The sequence below is a fragment of the Urocitellus parryii genome, chromosome 7 (assembly GCF_045843805.1).
Source record: "Urocitellus parryii isolate mUroPar1 chromosome 7, mUroPar1.hap1, whole genome shotgun sequence".
Classification (NCBI taxonomy): Eukaryota; Metazoa; Chordata; class Mammalia; order Rodentia; family Sciuridae; genus Urocitellus; species Urocitellus parryii.
In genome coordinates this window covers 91,384,756-91,403,720 of record NC_135537.1, presented here as the reverse complement: position 1 = coordinate 91,403,720, position 18,965 = coordinate 91,384,756, and the positions used below count along the sequence as shown (strand labels likewise).

The 18,965-nt window shown below is 43.0% G+C and overlaps 1 pseudogene; it reads left to right on the top strand.

Annotated features, from left to right (window-relative positions):
• The first annotated feature begins 294 nt into the window (after positions 1–294).
• Positions 295–18,658, top strand: LOC113177911 (uncharacterized protein KIAA2013-like; annotated as a pseudogene).
• The last annotated feature ends 307 nt before the right edge of the window (positions 18,659–18,965 follow it).

Below are 18,965 nucleotides of genomic sequence, written 5' to 3'. Positions count from 1 at the left end.
AATCCAGCTGGACAGGTAAGTGCTGTAGCTGCATGTCCAGCAGCTGGACACACGGGGGCTTGTGCAGCTCTGTCCTGGGCTTCGCAGTTGCCCCCCTGTTGGCTGGCCTGGGCTTGGTCCCTGCAGCATTTCTCAGCATGGCGCCCACACTGGCACTTCTTCATCCTGGGGGACTGAGGCTTCCTCCTCACATCTCCACGAGGAGTCCTTTCAGGAGCAGCTGCAGGAATCCTGACCCTGCTTCGATTTCCCTGGCCTCCCGGGGCTTTCTTGGACATTTTGGTGGAAGCCTTCATGACCCCCTGGCTCCAGCATCCTGCCTTCCTGCAAAACCAGCACCACATGGTCGCTTCCAAGGTCCGATGCCACCCGGAGACCATGGCTACAGCAGCCTCTGAGAGCCTGAGTGGCTGGCAGGTGAGACCACTTCAAGGGCCCCTCTGGTCTCTCCTCAACGGAATCTTACTTTTACCCTTGGGCCTGAGAAAAGTGTGGTCTTCCTAACCCTGAGATACCCTCAAGCCATGTTCCTTGGTGTCTCTGGTCAAAGTCTTTATGTATGTATTTATTTTATTTTATTTTATTTTTATTTTATTGACAATTTTTATTGAATGTGTTTGTAATTTATTTAAAGTGTTAGAAAATGTTTGCATACTTTTAAAAATTTGTTTTAATTAGTTACACATGACATACAATGATCTTGACGTATCATACACTTGGATCAGATGGGATATCTCATTTTTCTGAGTGTACAGGTTGCAGAATCACATTGGTCATGCATTCACATATACACACACAGTAATAATAATGTCTATATTTATTTTAGTTGTAGATGGACACTGAGCTGAGCCACCCACAGCTACAACCCTAAGAGCTTGATAGGAACCTTAAGGGCTGACTGTGGTCATCAGGAAGAGCTATTCGGAGGACAACAGCCACGCTCCATCAAGTCCCCTACCTGGTACAGCAGCAAATATGGCCACAAGTGCCTGGCAGCGCCTTCCACACAAGAGCAGCCCAGGCCCGTCTTCCTGCTCTTCAGCGCCAACAGGGCATATCTGCGGGTGACCCAGATGAAGTCCCCTGTGGAGTGCTGCCGTCTGGTCTCAGGACAGGTGGAAGGGCAAGTTTGATGTGAAGTGGATTTTTGCCAAGGACATGCCCAATAACCAGCTCCCACACAACAGACGAGAAGCAGCACAAACTGGCCACAAACTCCTGAGACACACAGGCCCCTAGAAAAAGCCAGACAAGTGCAGAGAACGGTCACTTCCTGCAGCTCACCACCTCCGTCTTGGAAGACTTTTCTCACTCTGAGAAACAGCAGGAGGAGGAGGTGCTCAAGGGACTGCACAGTGGGAACAAGCAAGGACAGGCCAGTTTCTGTGTGGTCAGCAGTCACTCTGACAGCAGAGTCAGCACTGTGCGCTGGGTGCTGTCTCCGGCTGCGCTCAGTGCGTCGTCCTGCGTGGGTTTGGTTGTGGGTCGGATTGTGGAGTCTGTACCTTGTTTGTAGTTCATTTCTGCCAGATGGGTCTGCACTCATTGGTATTTCCTCTATGTGTTGTCGTACGTGGAACTCACTAATAGCAAAGTACTTTTTGTCAGCTTCAGTCAGACTGACCTAATATATAGTATAAATATCCTTAAAAACATCAAAAAACAACACTGATGCATCCAAAGACTTTTTTAAAAAAAATTTCTGGCATAAATTGTGTTCTTGTTCTTATATCCAGTCATTCATATTTCCACAAGAGACTTTACCTCTCCCCTCTGTACCGTGTTATAGCAGATGTAAGAGCACTTGGCAGGTTAACTCTCCCAGCACTGAAATTAAAAGTTAGTGACTGCCCTCTTCGATTGCTCACCATTTTTGCTGTGTTTTCTGTACTGATCTGTGCACTTGGAGTTCCTCTGGATGGAGGGAGAAAATCTTCAATTTTCTAATGCAGTGACCACATTTGTGTCCTTGGGGAGCCTTGACTACCCGGAATCTGACTCATCTGCTGCTGAGGATTAAGAGGGGGTTCTAGGTCTGGGTCAATGTCCAGATGTTCTCAGTTGTTGGCAGGTCATTTTTAATTTCCTCCATTCCCCCCTGAGAATCCTGATGTCATCTTAAGTCTTTGTACCAATCACACTGGGCTTTAAAGTGGCATCTGGTGGACTGTAAATTTCATTGTGTGTCTTTTTTTTTTCTGTTAAATGGGTGAAGAAAACCAAAACAAGAAACACCTCAACCAACCAGACAACCCCCCTCCCCACAAACACTCTGAGAAAAAAAAAACTTTTAGAAAATGAATTTTCTGTTGTGTTTTGTGGAGTGAGGGCTTGTTCAGGAGTTGGAAATCTGATTTGGAGTCCAGTGCAGAAGTCATGCTAATGTCAGCCGCCCTGCCCCACGGAATCTGTATGCACTGTCCATAGCAGACCTTCCTGGATTAGAGAGCAGATACCTTCCGAAGCTGTTTACTTCAAGAGACCCTCTAACTTAAAGTGTCAGCTGTATTAGTCAGACCCGTCTAGAACATGTCACTTGCTCTGAGTTCTCACTCCCTGTACAGAGTTATGGACACCGTTGGATGGATGTACCTAGGAGAATACAAGCCTTAACAGATTTTTGTTTAGGAAAAGATTACTAAAAGTTGAAATACTTTGTAAATTGATATTGCCAAGGAATATGTAATTATGTACATTTATGAGTGGAGAAACCTTGACTGCGGATGTGTCAAGGACCTGTGCTTGAGCTAATGCAGCATCTTTAGATTTATTTTGCAATACAATAAATGGTGCACAGTTAAAACTCTAAGTCTGACATTGGCATGAACTGTATCAATTAATCAATAAATATCTGGGCATGATGGTGCATGCCTGTTTTCCCAGCGGCTCGGGAGGCTGAGGCTGGAGGATCACAAGTTCAAAGCCAGCCTCAGCAAAAGCAAGGTGTTAAGCAACTCAAGGAGACCCTATTGCTAAATAAAATACAAAATAGGGCTGGGTATGGGGCTCGGTGGTTGAGTTCCTTGAGTTTGAATATCAGAGCATATGAAGCTAAGAGAGCTCAGGGCTGTCAGGCTGTGGGGAATTCTGTGGATTTCTCATTAAAGTTTGAACAGTCAGGGTGAGGTCATCAGTATTCCTTTCCATAGCTTCAGGTGGTGTAGACAGCAAAGCATCAGCAAGCTTGTGTCACTACTTATGGATTGTAAACCTGGCTGACATCACTATTAAGCCTTATTGTTCTAGAAGCCAGAATCCTGCCAGGGCATGTCTGCTGCCCCAGCCCCAAGCACTATGCTAGGCACAAGGTCCACCAGAAGAAAGGAAGGGTGTGATGGTTGATAGAAGATGCCACAGAGAAGTCCCAGATAAGCTATGAAAACTGAGGAAGGCAGATCCCCCACAAAAACAGAGTAGCCATGAATGGCAGGGGACATTCAGGAACAAACACACCATTCCCCAGCCTTGCCTCTCAGCCCCCAGGAACCCACTGTAGAACCCAAAGCAACCTAGAAAAGAGGAGGAACTGGGATCTTGTGCAACCCTTTACTTTTCTAAATATGGGAAAACATAGTTCCAGAGAGGCAGAAGCCTTGCTCAAGGTCAGAGAGCAGATGGAGGACAGAGCAAAAGAAAAGTCAAGTTTTTTGATTCTGATTTCATAGCTTTCCCAAATATCAAGCTGGAATTTTCCTACCCCTCCCTTGACAATACATCTGCTTTGCCGTCTCCTGGAGACTGGTCTCAGAATTTTCATGATTCTTAAGAATAAACCAACATTGTGTCATATTTTTCACTCTAATTTGTTATATATGACAATAGAATGTATTACATTTCATATTATACATATAGAGCACAATTTTTCATGTCTCTGGTTGTACACAAAGTAGAGTCACACCATTCATGATTTCATACACGTGCTTAAGGTAATGATGTTCATCTCATTCCACTGGCCTTCCTATCCCCATGCCCCTTTGTTTCCCCTCCCTCCAGTTTGCTCTATCTAGAGTTGTCTAATCCTCCCATGCACACTCCATACCCATTATGAATCAGCATCCTTATATCAGAGAAAACATTCATCATTTTTTTTTGAGGGGGGGGTTGGCTAACTTCACGTAGCATTATCTTCTCCAGCACCATCTATTTACCTGAAAATGCCATGATTTTATTCTCCTTTAATGCTGAATAGCATCCCATTGTGAATATATACCATATTTTCTTTATCCATTCATCATGGTTGGTTCAACCATTTAGCTATTGTGAATTTTGCTGCTAAAAACATTTATGTGGCTGTCTCCCTGTAGTATGCTGTTTTTAAGTCCTTTGGGTATAGACCAAGGAGTGGATTACCTGGGTCAAATGGTGGTTCCATTCTCAGCATTCCAAGGAGTCTCCATAATGCTTTCCATATTAGCTGCACCAATTTGAAGTCCCACCAGCAATGTATGAGTATATCTTTTCCCCCACATCCTCATTAACACTTATTGTTTGTAGTCTTCATAGTTGGTATTCTGACTGGAGTGAGATGAAGTAGGTTTGATTTGCATTTCTCTAATTGGTAGAGATGTTGAAAATTTTTTTCATATATTTGTTGATTGTTTGTATATCATACTCTGAGAAGCATCTGTTCAGTTCTTTGGCCCATCTCTTGATTGGGTTATTTTTTTTTTTTGAGTTAAGATTTTTGAGTTCTTTTTAAATCCTAGAGATTAAACATCTATCTGATGTTTGTATAGTAAAAAATTTCCTCCCAAATGTAGGCTCTCTATTCACCTCACTGATTATTTTATTTTATTTTTTTTTTGCTGAGAAGAAGCTTTCTTGTTTGAAACCATCCCATTTGTTGATTCTCGATTTTAACTCTTGCACTATAGCAGTCTTCTTCAGGAAGTTGGGGCCTAATCTGATGAAGATTTGAGCCTAATTTTTCTTCTAATAGATACAGTGTCTCTGTTTAATTCCTAGGTTCTTGATCCACTTTGAGTCGAGTTTTTTGCATAGTAAGAGAGAGGGGTTTACTTTCATTTTGTTGCATATGGATTTCCAGTTTCCCCAGCACCATTTGTTGAAGAGGCAATCTTTTCTCCAATGTATGTTTTTAGCACCTTTGTCTAATATAAGATAACTGTATTTATGTGTGTTTGTCTCTGTGTCCTCTATTCTGTACCATTGGTCTACCAGTCTGTTTTGGTGTCAATACCATGCTTTTTTGTTACTATTGCTCTGTAGTATAGTTTAAGATCTGGTATAGTGATGCCACCTGCTTCACTCTTCTTGCTAAGGATTGCTTTAGCTATTCTGGGTCACTTTCTTTTCTGTATGTGTCTTTGATGTGGTCGAGAGAGGCAGGATCATAAGAGATCTCCGCTTTGGCACATGGAAGGGGAGCCAGGTCATTGAACTTCAAGTATCTGCAGATGAGAATAAAGATCCAGCCCAGATAACTGGGATAATTTTACAAGCACAGAGCTGCCAACTAGTACCAGAAGGCTCCTGTTTCCATTTCCCCTGGATAGTTTCCTGAAAATGCAGCCACCCTAGATAAATAGATTCCAAATCTTTGGAGACAGCATCCAGGACTTGGATTACCTTTTTTGGAGAATTCTTATACACCTGCCATTACAGGTCATTCTGAGTAAGATACCTCTTACCACTCAAGTGACATCACTCACTGAAGCTGAAATTCATTTCCTTGGTCACAGCTCTCATAGTGAATGCTCAAGTGGTTTAATTTGGTGGAACACTTCCTTGGATGCATGTGAGTATGAATGCCTTTAGGCAAACATGCACTCCACTTTGCCACAGACCCCCCTACACTTTGGAGTCTCCCATTCAATCCATTCCCCTTGTTCCCTAGAAGCACATACATTGAGGTTTCCAAAACAGAATGGATTACTGCATTAGTGGTACCTCTATTTTCATTGTTGTATTTGATGAATGTGAAGTTCACATGATATAGTTAAAGGAATGTTTCTTTCTTTCTTTCTTTCTTTCTTTCTTTCTTTCTTTCTTTCTTTCTTTCTTTCTTTCTTTCTTCTGTGAACTGAGCCTAGGGGCATTTAACCACTTAACAACATCCCCAGCTCTTTTATTTTTTTATTTTGAGACAGGGTCTTGCTAAGTTGCTTAGGGCCTCGATAAACTTCTGAAGCTGGTCTCAAACTTGTGATTCTCCTGATTCAACCTTCTGAGTCACTGTGACAGATGCATGTCAGCACACCCAGCAAAAGGGAACCATTTTAAAGTGGTACTTAATAAATTCCCACTGCTGTGCAGCCCCCACCTGTGTACAATTCTAAAACGTTTTTATCACCCCAACAGGAATCTCAAGACCCAGGTGTCCAGATGGAATCCTGTGCAATAATGTTCACTGAAGCACATTCCACAATAGCCTACACATGGAAATGATCCCAATCATGGATCAATGAATGAGCAAATGTGGTCCCTCCATACTATTGAATATGATGAAACCATTAAAAAATGGAACTCTGGCACCTGCAACAACAAAGGTGAACTTTGAAGACACACTGCTGATTCACAGAAGCCAAACACAAAAAGCTATGTACCAATGGTCCCTATTTAAAGGAAGTACCAGAATAGGCAACTCAGTAGATAAAATAGTGTTTGCCAAGGACTTAGGGAAGGGGAAAGGGGAAATATTCATGACCAATACACATTTTTAAAAACCTTTAATATTTAAAAAAATTAAATGTATGGGAAATTTACAAAATTGTATACAGAGTTTCTTTGCACCCCCTAGCTTTCCCTCATGTTAATGTTATAATAAGTATAATACCATGATCAAGAACAGGAGATTGGCAATGACATAATATTAACTCAACTGCAGACGCTATGTGCATTGCATCACTTTCCCATTAATGTTCTTTTCTTACTACAGGATCGTATCTAGGGTTCAGCATTACTCCTAGGGCTTTTTTCCCCTCTGATATGTGACAGTCATCAGACTTCCCTTGTCACTCCTGTGCTTGACATGCCTAAAGATTACAGTTCATTTATTTTGTACAATGTTATTCAGTTTGAATTTGCTTGGTTTTCTCATGATGAGAGCAAGCTGGAACCTGTTTCAAAATTTTTACTAATCCAATAGTTTTCTCTGTCAATAATTGGGAAATGTAGGTAGGGCTTTTATACATGACTTTGTGTAAATTACTCTTTAGGACAAGGCCATAGTAAGTATTTAAGTTAAAAAGTGCATTGACTTTAAGGAAAGATATTTAGTAGTAATTTCATAGGTGATAGATGGTGCAAGAACACAGAAGTGGTAAGACCAGCTTGAGGTCACGGCCTTAGTTCATGTGATCTTCACAAGAACCCTATTGGATATTGTCAGTTTCTAATAGTAATAGTAGATACTATTATTGTTCTCCATTTTACAGATGGGGAAACATAGATACAGAGATACTGAAGGTCTTGTCCAAGGCCACACAGCTGGTCATTTGCAGGGGCAGTATGTGAACCAAATTCATGAGATCTCAATTATGACATTCCACCATTGGCCTTCCATGCCCCCTCTGTGGTATTGGCTGACATGACGTCATTTTCATTGTTCTGTGATTTTGTTGAGGGCTGGAGATTACAGAGCTCTGCTGAATGAGGCTCAGTGGAGTGGGAATGGTTACTTGGGGCCAAGGTTGGGGGTGTCTGCCAAGGGCTCAGCAGGTGCATGATGTAAGAGGAAATAAAGATCAAACCAGGTTGTACCACCTGAAAATGGGGTTGTGAAGGCAAGCCTCTGGGACCCAAGATTGTGTGTCTCCTCTGAATGGAGTGAAGGATGGATTCTGCTCAACTCTTCAGCAGGCCAGAACTGATTGACATCTGCAGAAAAAAACTCCATTTAGAGAGTCTTCATTTTGGGAAGCATTTTGGTGCCCCACCAAGGTAAGAGAAAAAGCAGATGGGGAGTCAAGGATGATGCCTTCATTCTCAGCAGAGTTTACCCAGGGAATATAGAGGTCAAGGTGGAGTCTCAGCCATGAGACACAAGCTGGGACAGCTGCTGTCAGTTCTGAGATTCCATTAAATGTTTGGATCCTAAAACCAGGCCACAATAGTGAGCGCTGCTTACCCCTTCATTGAGCACTTCCAAAGTTGAGTTTCCTTTAACAAATATGTACCTAGCGAGAGTCCAGGGTCCCAGCAAGAAACAAAGATCCAGGAATGCTGATAGTGGCTGAGGGGACCTGAAGATCACAGACTCCACCTCAGGAGCAGCTGTTGCTAACATCTCAGCTGTTGCTAACATTCAGGCATACAGGCCCCATATGAGCAAATCTTTTACTGTTTCCCAAAAGTCAGAAATTTATATCTTAAGTGAAATCTCCAGTTTTTAAATGGTGGTAACCAATTTGGAGACAAACAAAATTGTTTTTTAATAGTGTTAACCCAACAAAACTCAACTTTATGCCTCTGGGCTGTTATTTATAGATTCTGACCAGAGCCTTTTGAAGCATGGACTATACTAAATCTGAAGCACTTTTGTGCAGAACAGGATATAGATTGGGTTATAATTGGACTTTCATTTAAAATTGTCATTTTTGTAGGTCACAAAATAGTGGAATTACAGCAATTTTGTAGGACTCAACCTGATATTATCACACTCACTTTATTGAAGTATTCTGTTTGATGCCACATTGAATTGCACTAAAGTATCATAGGCACTCAGAGGAAAAAGGGAACAGTGTTTTTCATAGTATTGTTCATACATGCATCACCTGCAGATCATAAAATGCAGAGTCCTGTGCATAGGTCTGGGAGGGGCTTGAAGTGATGCTGGTGATTCTGGTCACTGGACCACACTTTGGGGAGCAAGGCACTGGACCACACTCTTTGCAGGTAATTTTTTAGATTTTATTAACTGTCATCTAAGTTTTGTTACCCAAGAATGTAAAGTCTCATTTCTATGTCCTACATTCATAGTGGGTGAAGTCATCACCTCCTTGCAGTAGCAGGAAGTAAAATTATTTCAGTCTCTCCCTTCTATAGTAGCAGGAGCTGCCCTCTACATGTTGCTCTCCGATTCTCCAAAATCCCCACCACTGCCTCTCACCTCCCACTCCCTTCATTCAACAGTTTTAGTTATGAAGATTTTGTCTCAGATTTATTGAACACTTATACTGTACAAAACCCTGTGCTGTAGAGTGACAACAGTAAACCTGAGAAAAATGATCCCTATCCTCAAGAGAAATCCACCCTAATGCTCACTAGGATGATCAGGGTTTTTTGAAAAAAATAGTTACTTAATAAAAGCTGAGTCATTTAAGGGGTAATATCAGGGGTCTTGGATACTATAATTCTTATTCTTTTTTATTTTTAAAAAAATAAATTTTAATTTATGGTTCTCTAAAACACTAAAAATGTATAATAGACTTTTATCCATATGATAAAATTGACAATTTAAACATTTACCTTGACCAATGACTAGAATTCATTGGTCTTGTGATTTCTTCATTTTCCTTGTTCATGATCCTGAAGAGGTAGGTCATATTTGGAGGTTGTTCACCAGGAAGGGAGGTGAGGCAATACTTAACTGCTTTGGCTTGTTTGGGATAATCAAGAAACAGTACAATAAGATAAAAAGAACATCTACTCTGAAGTGTGCAGCACACAACTGGAGATCAATGTTGCTGTCAAATATAGGACTTTTGGTAAACTTTCTGATTTCATGGGTAGGTCAGGAAAAGAAGCTTGAAACCTTAATTTAGGGTTCCTGAGTTTAATCCTAGTGCTGACTTTCTAAGAATGTCAGGGAAGTCCATTTCAATTCTGAATTGTATACTGTGGGGTTAATCTAGTGAGTTCTGCCTCATAGAAGCAGTTATTGAGTGCTTATTAAAATTGTATTAATGCTACATAAATGCACATTTGCACACCATGGAAAAAGAGTTGTACACATGATTCCAGGATTCCTAGGGTTCTGTGAACCCTATTGGAGGTCCACATACTCCCTATTATGAAGGGAATAGAAAATTACTTGGAATAGAACATGCCTAGATTCCCTTTAAACTTCCAATTACAAGTTGTCACCTAAAATCAGACTAATTGAATTAAAAACATACAGTAGTACTTGAAAAATGACAAAAAAAAAAAAAACGAGTGGAATCCCCACTGCAGACACTAGCTATATGAGTTCCCATGGCCTGGATATTTTGATCCTTGTTTCAACATCTATAAAATGGAAATAACAACATCACATCCTTTAGATAAGATTTTTGCAAGAATCAAATGAGATCATTTAACAAGAACTTACAAAGTCAAATGTTCAAAGTACTAGGATGAACCATATGGAATGGTGAAATTTCATTTGCAAAAATACTGGTTTCATATACTATAACCAAACTAAAAAAATATTTAATTCAAGATAATTGTGTGAATAACCCATCATATATTCAAAAATATTTACATTTTACTTTCTAGGTGCTAACATATTCTAAGGGTCAATTTATATGATTATTATATAATAAAATTTAAAGCAGACTTAAGATATCCTAGAGCTAAGAGTGCAGTAATATACACTAGGCCCATTTCTGCCTGGATAACTGTTCTCCCACCTGTCCTTGATCCTTGTCCCCCATCCATGCCAATTTGCACAAATGCCTTTTATCCAATATGAGAGTTTTGATCTTTTATCATGGCCCAGTTACATTTATTGTTACTATCAATATGTCTGATCTGTGAAGTTATTTCTGCTATTACAGTTGTTTTTTCTATTTAATGTGTTCTGCCTTTGCTGAAATTCATTTGGACCTATGAAAATGTTGTGATTTATTACAGAGAATTTCCAAGATAAAAGAGCTGATATTATCACCACTTCTTTAAAGTAGTTATTTCTGCTTCTCTTCCCTTCCCCAACCACCGTTTTGGTGTCCTCTAGACTGAGATTTCCTGCCCTAGTGAGTACTCAGGAATGCAAGGCATGAGAGCAAACCCTGGGTTGAGTCTTTGGTCAATGATGGACTGCAATTTGGAGGTGCTCTTCTGTCCTCCTCAAAATAAAGACTCAGTCTTGTCATTAATGTTGACATTTACAGTTTACAAAGTACTCCTTACAACACCCGTCCTGTTTAATACTCAGAAAATCCTTGGGAACTAGTACTTATTACCTTTTCAATTTCACAAAAGAAGATTGAAAGTAAGTTGTTAAATGGCTTTCCCAAGATCAAATAGCTAGGTGATGACCAAGGCTGGGGAATGAGCCAAAGAAAGTGTAGTTCCTGAATCCTCCTCAGTCCTTAGAATTATGGAAGTAAAGCTATCAGGAAATGCTGGCCCAATTAAATTATATATTTCCACTCAAGGGAAATTCAATCAGATGAGTGTTGTTTATTCTTATTCCTTCCTTCACCAAACTATCTAGTTTACCCTCACTCAGAAACTGGCTTCATATGCCACTTACATGTGGAAGCCTGAAGCCAGGAAGTCACCCAAAATACCTCTTTTCCTCACCCACTATACCTAGCTAGTTACCAAATCTCCTTGACTTACCCTCCTGAATCTCTCTTAAATCTACGTACCCCTTGCCATGCACAGTGGTACATGCCTGTTATCCCAGATTCTCAGGAGGATGAGGCACAAGGATGATGAATTCAAAGCCAGCCTCTAGCAATTTAGTGAGGTGTCCTGTCTCTAAATAAAATATAAGAAAGGGCTCGAGATATGGCTCAGTTTTTAAGTGCTTCTGGGTTCAACTCCCAGTACCATCTCCTCTCTCCATTCATCCACCTGGTCCTACCCACCACTGCCTCACATCTCTGGCCTTCAGTGGCCTCCTGACTAGGCATCCCATAGCCAACCTTGCTTTTTCCACCTTTTCTATTCAGCAGCAGCCATAATGATCTTAATTAAATCAAAATCTGACCACAGAATTTCTCTCAAAACCTTCCTTGACTTGCCATTACACAAGGAATAAAGTCCAAAATCTTTCATTGCCGCTTGGAAGGCTGAGGGGGTCCAGATCCCTCTAGCCACCCTCCAGCTTTATATCAAGGTGCTGGCTTTCTTCCCTCACCTCATGATGACTGTGTCTCATGCCTCAGGATTCCTGCTCCCTCTCACCTATGCAGTCTCACAAGCTCAGCTCTTCCCCACCTGTCTGCTCCACCCTCCTCCTCTATATCCAGGCAGCTCTGTATCCTTACTCTTTCCACCAGGAAGACACCTCCTGACTACCAGCATCCACAAGTAAATGGACATCATTTAAAAATGCTGCTAGTGCCATTGCCCCAGTTGCAGAAATTAGGCCCAGGGTGGGCAGTAGCATGCTCAGAGCCATAGAGCAAGGAGGTAACATCAGACACTGGCCTATTTGGGCTCTGTCTTCCCACTGCCATGTACCCCCATATTTAGCTTCTCATTTCTTTGTAGGAAGGTAAATGAAATAAATATACCCCAAACCACTGAAGTACTCAAATGAGGCTTGAGGCCAAGTATTGTTTCCGTAGTATGTACTCTGGTGTACGTATAGGATTTATTGAAAATCCCAGCTCCAAAGGCAGAGACTGGGCTGGCAGGCTGTTCCAGCCAGCTTTGTTGCACCATGAATGGTAACCCCACTGTGACTAAGGTGACATTCCTCCATGTGACTTCCAGGGATGGACCCCTTCAAGATGATACAGAAAGGCCCTTTGAAAAGCCCAGGTGGAACAGAAAGTATACTGAATTAAAATCCATGAATCCCAAATCATTACATCTTACATAACAATAATAGGCAAGCAATTTTTGTGATCATTTACTCTGTGGTGTTGCCAAGTTCCTTGTGTCCTCTCTTTCTTTGAGTCCTCCCAATTACCCCGATGGGTGGTTACTATTAATGGCCCCATTTTACAGATAAGGAAACTGATGAATGGAGCAAACAAATAATTCACCCAAAAGCACACAGAACCAGAAAGGACCTTAAGAAACTTTCTGGTGGCAGGACAGTGGCCTGAGAAGGTTCATGGATTCTAGAGATTCACAAACTGGGAAAACTGGGTTTCCTATAGCAGCTTGATTGATTGATTAGTACAATGGGCACTGCCAAACCCAATCCTGGTCAGGATGATATTCAAATAGATTGTAAATAAGTATGTTCTTTTGTTGGAAAAAGAATAGAGACAGAGTATTGTGGAATTGTTACTAAGAAATGGTGACTGCTCAGAATTCATAGATCAAATTGTGTTCTATGTGTCTTTGTGTGTGTGTGTGTGTGTGTGTGTGTGTGTGTGTGTGTCTTGTGCACCGGCACATATGCAAACACTGAATATCTCTTACTCCCACTACTCTAGCATCATTCCAATTCCTCACAGGATCATCTTACTTTCTTAATGCTAAGGCCTGAGAGATCAACAGCCCCTCTGTTTCCTAAGCACCAGCCCAGTCTTATTCTAGAAGGTGGAGAGAGAGAGAGAGAGAGAGAGAGAGAGAGAGAGAGAGAGAGAGAGAGAGAGAGAGAGAAGCAGTATGAAAAGATTGGACTGCTGGGTGCAGGGTGGGTTATATGGTTGCATTATGTCTGTTTTCTTCATAAGCAAAGAACACAGAAGGCCAAACCCAATCTCTTGTCACTGCCCCCCCCCAAAAAAAAACCCTTACCTTCAAGTTTCTTTTTCTTTTTCTTAAAGAATAAACCCCATAACTGAATATGGACACCTGAGCATTCTGGAGTTCCCAGCTGTAGAGACAGCTGTTCCAAATAAGCAGCAAGCATCCTGCCTGGATTTGGTTCCCAGAAAAATAAAACAGGCTTCTGGAGAACTCAAGAAGTGAGAGAGGGTTAGGGACCCTCCTGATTAGGAAGCACAGAGAGGGCACAGAGATTCTGGTGGTCTTTCCTGAAAACCACAACCCCTGGCAGCAAGAGGCTGAAAGACACTCAACTGGTTGACAGGCCACACACAGCAAATAAATGACACAGCATGAGGACAATGCATGAACATAGAGAAGCTCATGCAGAGTGACACCAGATGGAGGAGGCAGCCTGGGTTGAGTATTCATTACTCCTCACCCATACTGGGGCTATCAGAGTTATATAATGCTCTTTGCAGATGTGCTAGTACCTCAAGGGGCCCCATTGGAGGGCATCTGCTTTGAGTGCTGAGGGTCTCTGCACCCACCTCCTGCTCTCAAAAGCTATAAAAGATCCTTACCTTAGCCCTGGTGTGACCCTGGGAAGTCATTAAAAGGGAACTGAGGGACTGTCAGTTTGTTAGTTGTGGCAGATGGGAGCTCTCTCTATATACTAAAGTGTGGTGAGGAAACTGGCAGAAAGAAGTGCTGACATGGAAATGGAGCTGGAACTTGAAAGGAGAGTAGATAAAGAGATGAAATAAGTTCTCTGATTCCCCCACACTTCCCTGCACCACCTTCCACCCACAGATCACCTGCTCCAGCCCAGACCTGTCAGAAACATTGTTTTGAGTTTTTTCCACCGCTGTGACAAAAAGACCTGACAAGAGCAACTTTAGAGGAGGAAAAGTTTATTTGGTATTCATGGTTTCATAGTTTCAGTCCATAGATGGCCAATTCCATTATTCTGGGCCCAACATGGGGCAAAACATCATGGTGGAAGGATGTGCCAGAGGAAAAACAGCTCAGGTCATGGCAATAGGAAGCAAAGACAGCTACAATGACCAAGAACAAAATATAAACCCCAAAAGCATGCTACTCATGACCCACTCCTCCAACCACACCTTTCCTATCTACAGTTACCACCCAGTTAATACCCAGCTGAGGATTAAGGCACCAATTTGGTTAAGGATTTCATAACCCAATCAGTTCATTTCTGAATCTTCTTGCATTGTCTCACACATGAGGTTTTGGGGGACACCTCGACTCTAAACCATAATATACATGGACACAATTACCCACAGACACATCCCACTGTGTACACAATTGCACATGCCTCAACTGAGCCACAGCATCTCCAGCTCTTGGTACCCTAGCCACACCTGAGATTGCTGAGCAAGGGGAATCCATCACTTGGAAATTTCCAGCGTTTCAAAGATAAAAAGTGGGACCTTAGAATAATTAGAGGCTAAATCTAAAATAATTAATATGCAAGTTTCAAAACTCAGACTCCAGAGTGGGGCTGAGCCGATTTCAAATCCTCTCTCCACCACTCTTGCATGAGTAGTCTTGAACAAAGATCTGAATTTCTTTCTGGCTTTGGTTTACCTGTCTATTGAGGAGTTATTATGAGGATCCAAAGAGGAAAATATGCATGTTAAGAGCATAAATGTAATAAGTATTGTCATATTTACTCTTTGGGACTTTTCTTCAATCAGCAAGCATTCATCGATCAAAGACCATTTTTATATTTTTCCATCCAAATTTCAAAGGCCATACTGATGTTTTTTCATCCGAGTTTCAGGTGGTCTGTGGGGCACAAACACCTTCCAAAGTTTTGAGTGGACCTGTGTCTTGGTGTTAATCATATTTTAATATGGTCAAGTCTATATTTTTTAACTTGAAACAAACTAATAATTATAAAAATGTTCACAAATGTTGGTTGGCATCTGCTCTTCCTGGATCCATGGGGGGGTTTGTGGTAGGAGTTTGTGGAATGGTTGGAATGAGGAGTCCAAGGAGACATGCCAACTGAGGTCCTGAGCTGTGCATGGAAAGTTTACAAAACATACACACCTGAAAGCCAGATGACAAGTTGAAATGACAGCTTCTGTGGTGGGACAAAGATAAGAGAGATCCTGTGATTCTTCACATTTGCTTTCTGACTGTTCCTGATTTCCCCAAAAAGACCCTTGGATTGCTTAGAACTTCTATATTGGAAGTGAAACTGGACAGCTTAGAGCTAACTAGGGAGCTTTCCCCTTGAGGACGAAGCCTGCAATTCTATGTTGACTTCAAAGCTCCAAGTGTCTTGAGCTTGATTTGACAATTTATCTGCAATTCCACTTTCATTTAGAAGATGGTGTGGGATGGTCCCCTTCAATCTTTTATCTTCCTCTTCTGCATTCTGTGCCCTTGTTTCTTCTCTTCACCTCTGAAAATCCCAGATCCTGTCTGCAGGTTGTCAAGATGCCCAGAGAAGAGCCCACATTGATTACACATCACCTCTAGACACATGCCCCAGACTCTTCTCCCTGGCCTGCTTGACCTGTGGCTCAGGGACATTTCCTACTGCTCTCCTGATGTCTGCTATCAGCTCTTGCTTACTCAGAGAAAAAGTAGGGAGACAGACACATGAAATCATGCCACTGATAGCCACATGGCAATGAAAAGGTGAGGCAGACTGGAACTCAGACACAGTAAAAGCTGAAACCTCTCTTCCTTGTCTTTCCAGCTCCTCTCTCAGTAGAGCTGAATTATGGCTCCTCCTTGGCTAAATAAGTTTTGGCATCTTCAGGCAGGACCCTTGAATGCCAGACACATTGGAAGATTGTATGTTCAGGGTTCAGTAGGTCCAACCTAATGTCAGCTCTGTACACGTTTTCAAACATAAAGCTAGGAGTCTGGGGCTCCTGATGAATGAGCAGGTCATCAAGTCACCTGTTATCATTTTGTACCTGATTCAAGGGGGAACTGCAGAATAGAGTGGACTCATCTGGGATAGAGACATAATTCTCTAGGTCAATGGCTGGCCCTTGGTGGACCTAAGCTATGACAGTTCCCTGAAGGTATTCAAGGGCATTGACTTCAAGACCCATGTGGTCCATATTCAGAGAGGTCCTAAGAGGCTTTCCATGCACCTGAAGACCATTTTCACTGGAGATGCAACCCCCAAGACTATCCAGATGATAACCCTTGGATCTTCCCACCAAAGCTGTTGATGAGTCCCAGTAGTCAACACTCAGCAAAGAGCAGCTGCTGAGGCTACAGGTCCCAGGTTTGTGCCTCAGCATGCCCAAGAAAATGGACAAGAAGCCAATTCACTGTCCCAAGCCTATTGCCTGGCCCCCAGGCCCCCAAGCTGAGACCCGGCGAAGAAAAGTAGAAAGTTTGGCCCTCAGGATAGCCAGAATCAAAATGAACTGCTCAGAGAGATAGAACCCATGCTGAGCTTTCTTACCAGCAGAAGAAAATGGGTCAAAAAAAGGGCACCTGTCAATGTGGAGACAAAAGACACAGGACTCCAGGTATACAGGTAACCCCCCAGGTGTACATGAGTATGTTTGCATGTATTTGTGTTTGTGCACTCCCTGAGACTCATCATTGCAAATGAGAGCCAGCCTGAGCTATCCCACACACCTAAACATACACTCCCATGTAACAGCCCTTCAACCCTGAAAAGGATAATTTAAAAATGTGCATGGACCTAGGCTGTATCTTTCACCACAAGGCCCAAGCCCATCAATTATCACTGCATGGTAACCCCTGTTTTCCCATTTCAATCCCATGTAATCCTCTAGGACCCCTGTAAGGTGGTATTTTTTTGTGATCCACACTTCACATGTGGCAAGACTAAGGCTAGAGGAGAACCACCCTTCCTGAGTCCATCCAGCAAGTTAAAGGTACATGTGTGTCTTGCACCCAGGCCTGTGGCCCATGCCAAGGCCAAGGGAAGAGAGAAAAAGTCTGAGCCCTGGACCAGGCTTGATTGCCTTTGCCCCTGACCCAGCCAAGGACCAGGAAGAATTGTAGAAGGAAAGTGGAGTCAAATGAAAGAACTGATACCAATTCCCACAAGCTGTGGTGTATGTCTCAGGCCCCATCAACCCCTAAGTTCTCAAAAGCAAAACTGCTAAGGAGCTGAAGGCACTCCAGGACTTGGCCCCAAAGGAGATGCTGGAGCTCTTGGAGATGCCCGCAGTTGAGCTGTTTCTGGACCACCAGCGCCTCTGGGTGCAGCTGTTTTGCCCAGTGGTGGAAATGAAGATCACCCAACGCCCACAGGCCATGAGGCCTGACCCTGAACCTGAGACTCTACTACATGCTCTGCTGTTCACCAGCCCCTCTGCTCAGTCCCTCCTTGAGCCATGGAAGCGAGACAAGCTGGAGGCCAAACTCAACTAGGAAGACCACTGCTTCAGCAACCACGCCACCATGCACACCAAGAACCTGTGGCCCTCCCAGCTGTCCTTGGTGCAGCAGATCCTGCAGCTCTCTTACCTGTGGAGGCTGACCCCCCCAGAAGCGGGCTTCAAGGGCCTGATGAAGGTGGGCGCTCCGGGCATCCTGCAGGGCATGATGCTTAGCTTTGGGGGGGCTGCAGTTCACGGAGAACCACCTGCAGTTCCAGGCCGACCCGGACGTGCTGCCCAACAGCTATGCGCTGCACCGCATCCGCTGCAAGAATGACCACATTGACCTGGCCGACTCCGAGGGCAAGCCCTACCTGCACGTGTCGGTGAAGTCCCAAAGCCAACCTGTCAAGATCTTCGCATGAGGCGGACTGCCCAGACAACCCAGTGGAGCTGACCTCGGCCTTCGGGCGCCACGCCTTCTCAGTCCTGGTGACACAGCCCATTAAGCCGCTGCTCCTCATCTCCACCGACCTCACACACCTGCAGGACCTGCAGCCCACGTTGCACCTCAAGGCCATCCTGGCCCTCAATGGGCACATGGCCCAGCAGGACCCAGGGCTGCTCTTCCTCTTCTGGTTCAGCGTGGCCTCCCTCATCACCCTTTTCCACCTCTTCCTCTTCAAGCTCATCTACAATGAGTACTGCCCATCTTCAGGAGCAAGGAATACCCCAGTGTCTGAGGAACTACGAGTCCTGCTTTCTGCCACTGTTGCATAAGACACCATCTGCTGCTACAGACAAGGTATCCTTTGGAAGCACCTACCCTTTGTGCCTTGTGGGGAACAGTGACGCAGAAGTGCTTATAGATGCCAGTTTACTTTGGAAGGTACAAGTGTCCCGTGGGGAGGGAGGGGCCAGTGGACCTTTAAGCCTTCCACTCAATAAAGTGAACCTGTGCAGAGCTTATATATATATATATATATATATATATATATATATATATATATATATATATATATAGTTTTCTAATGACTATGGTAGAGGAGT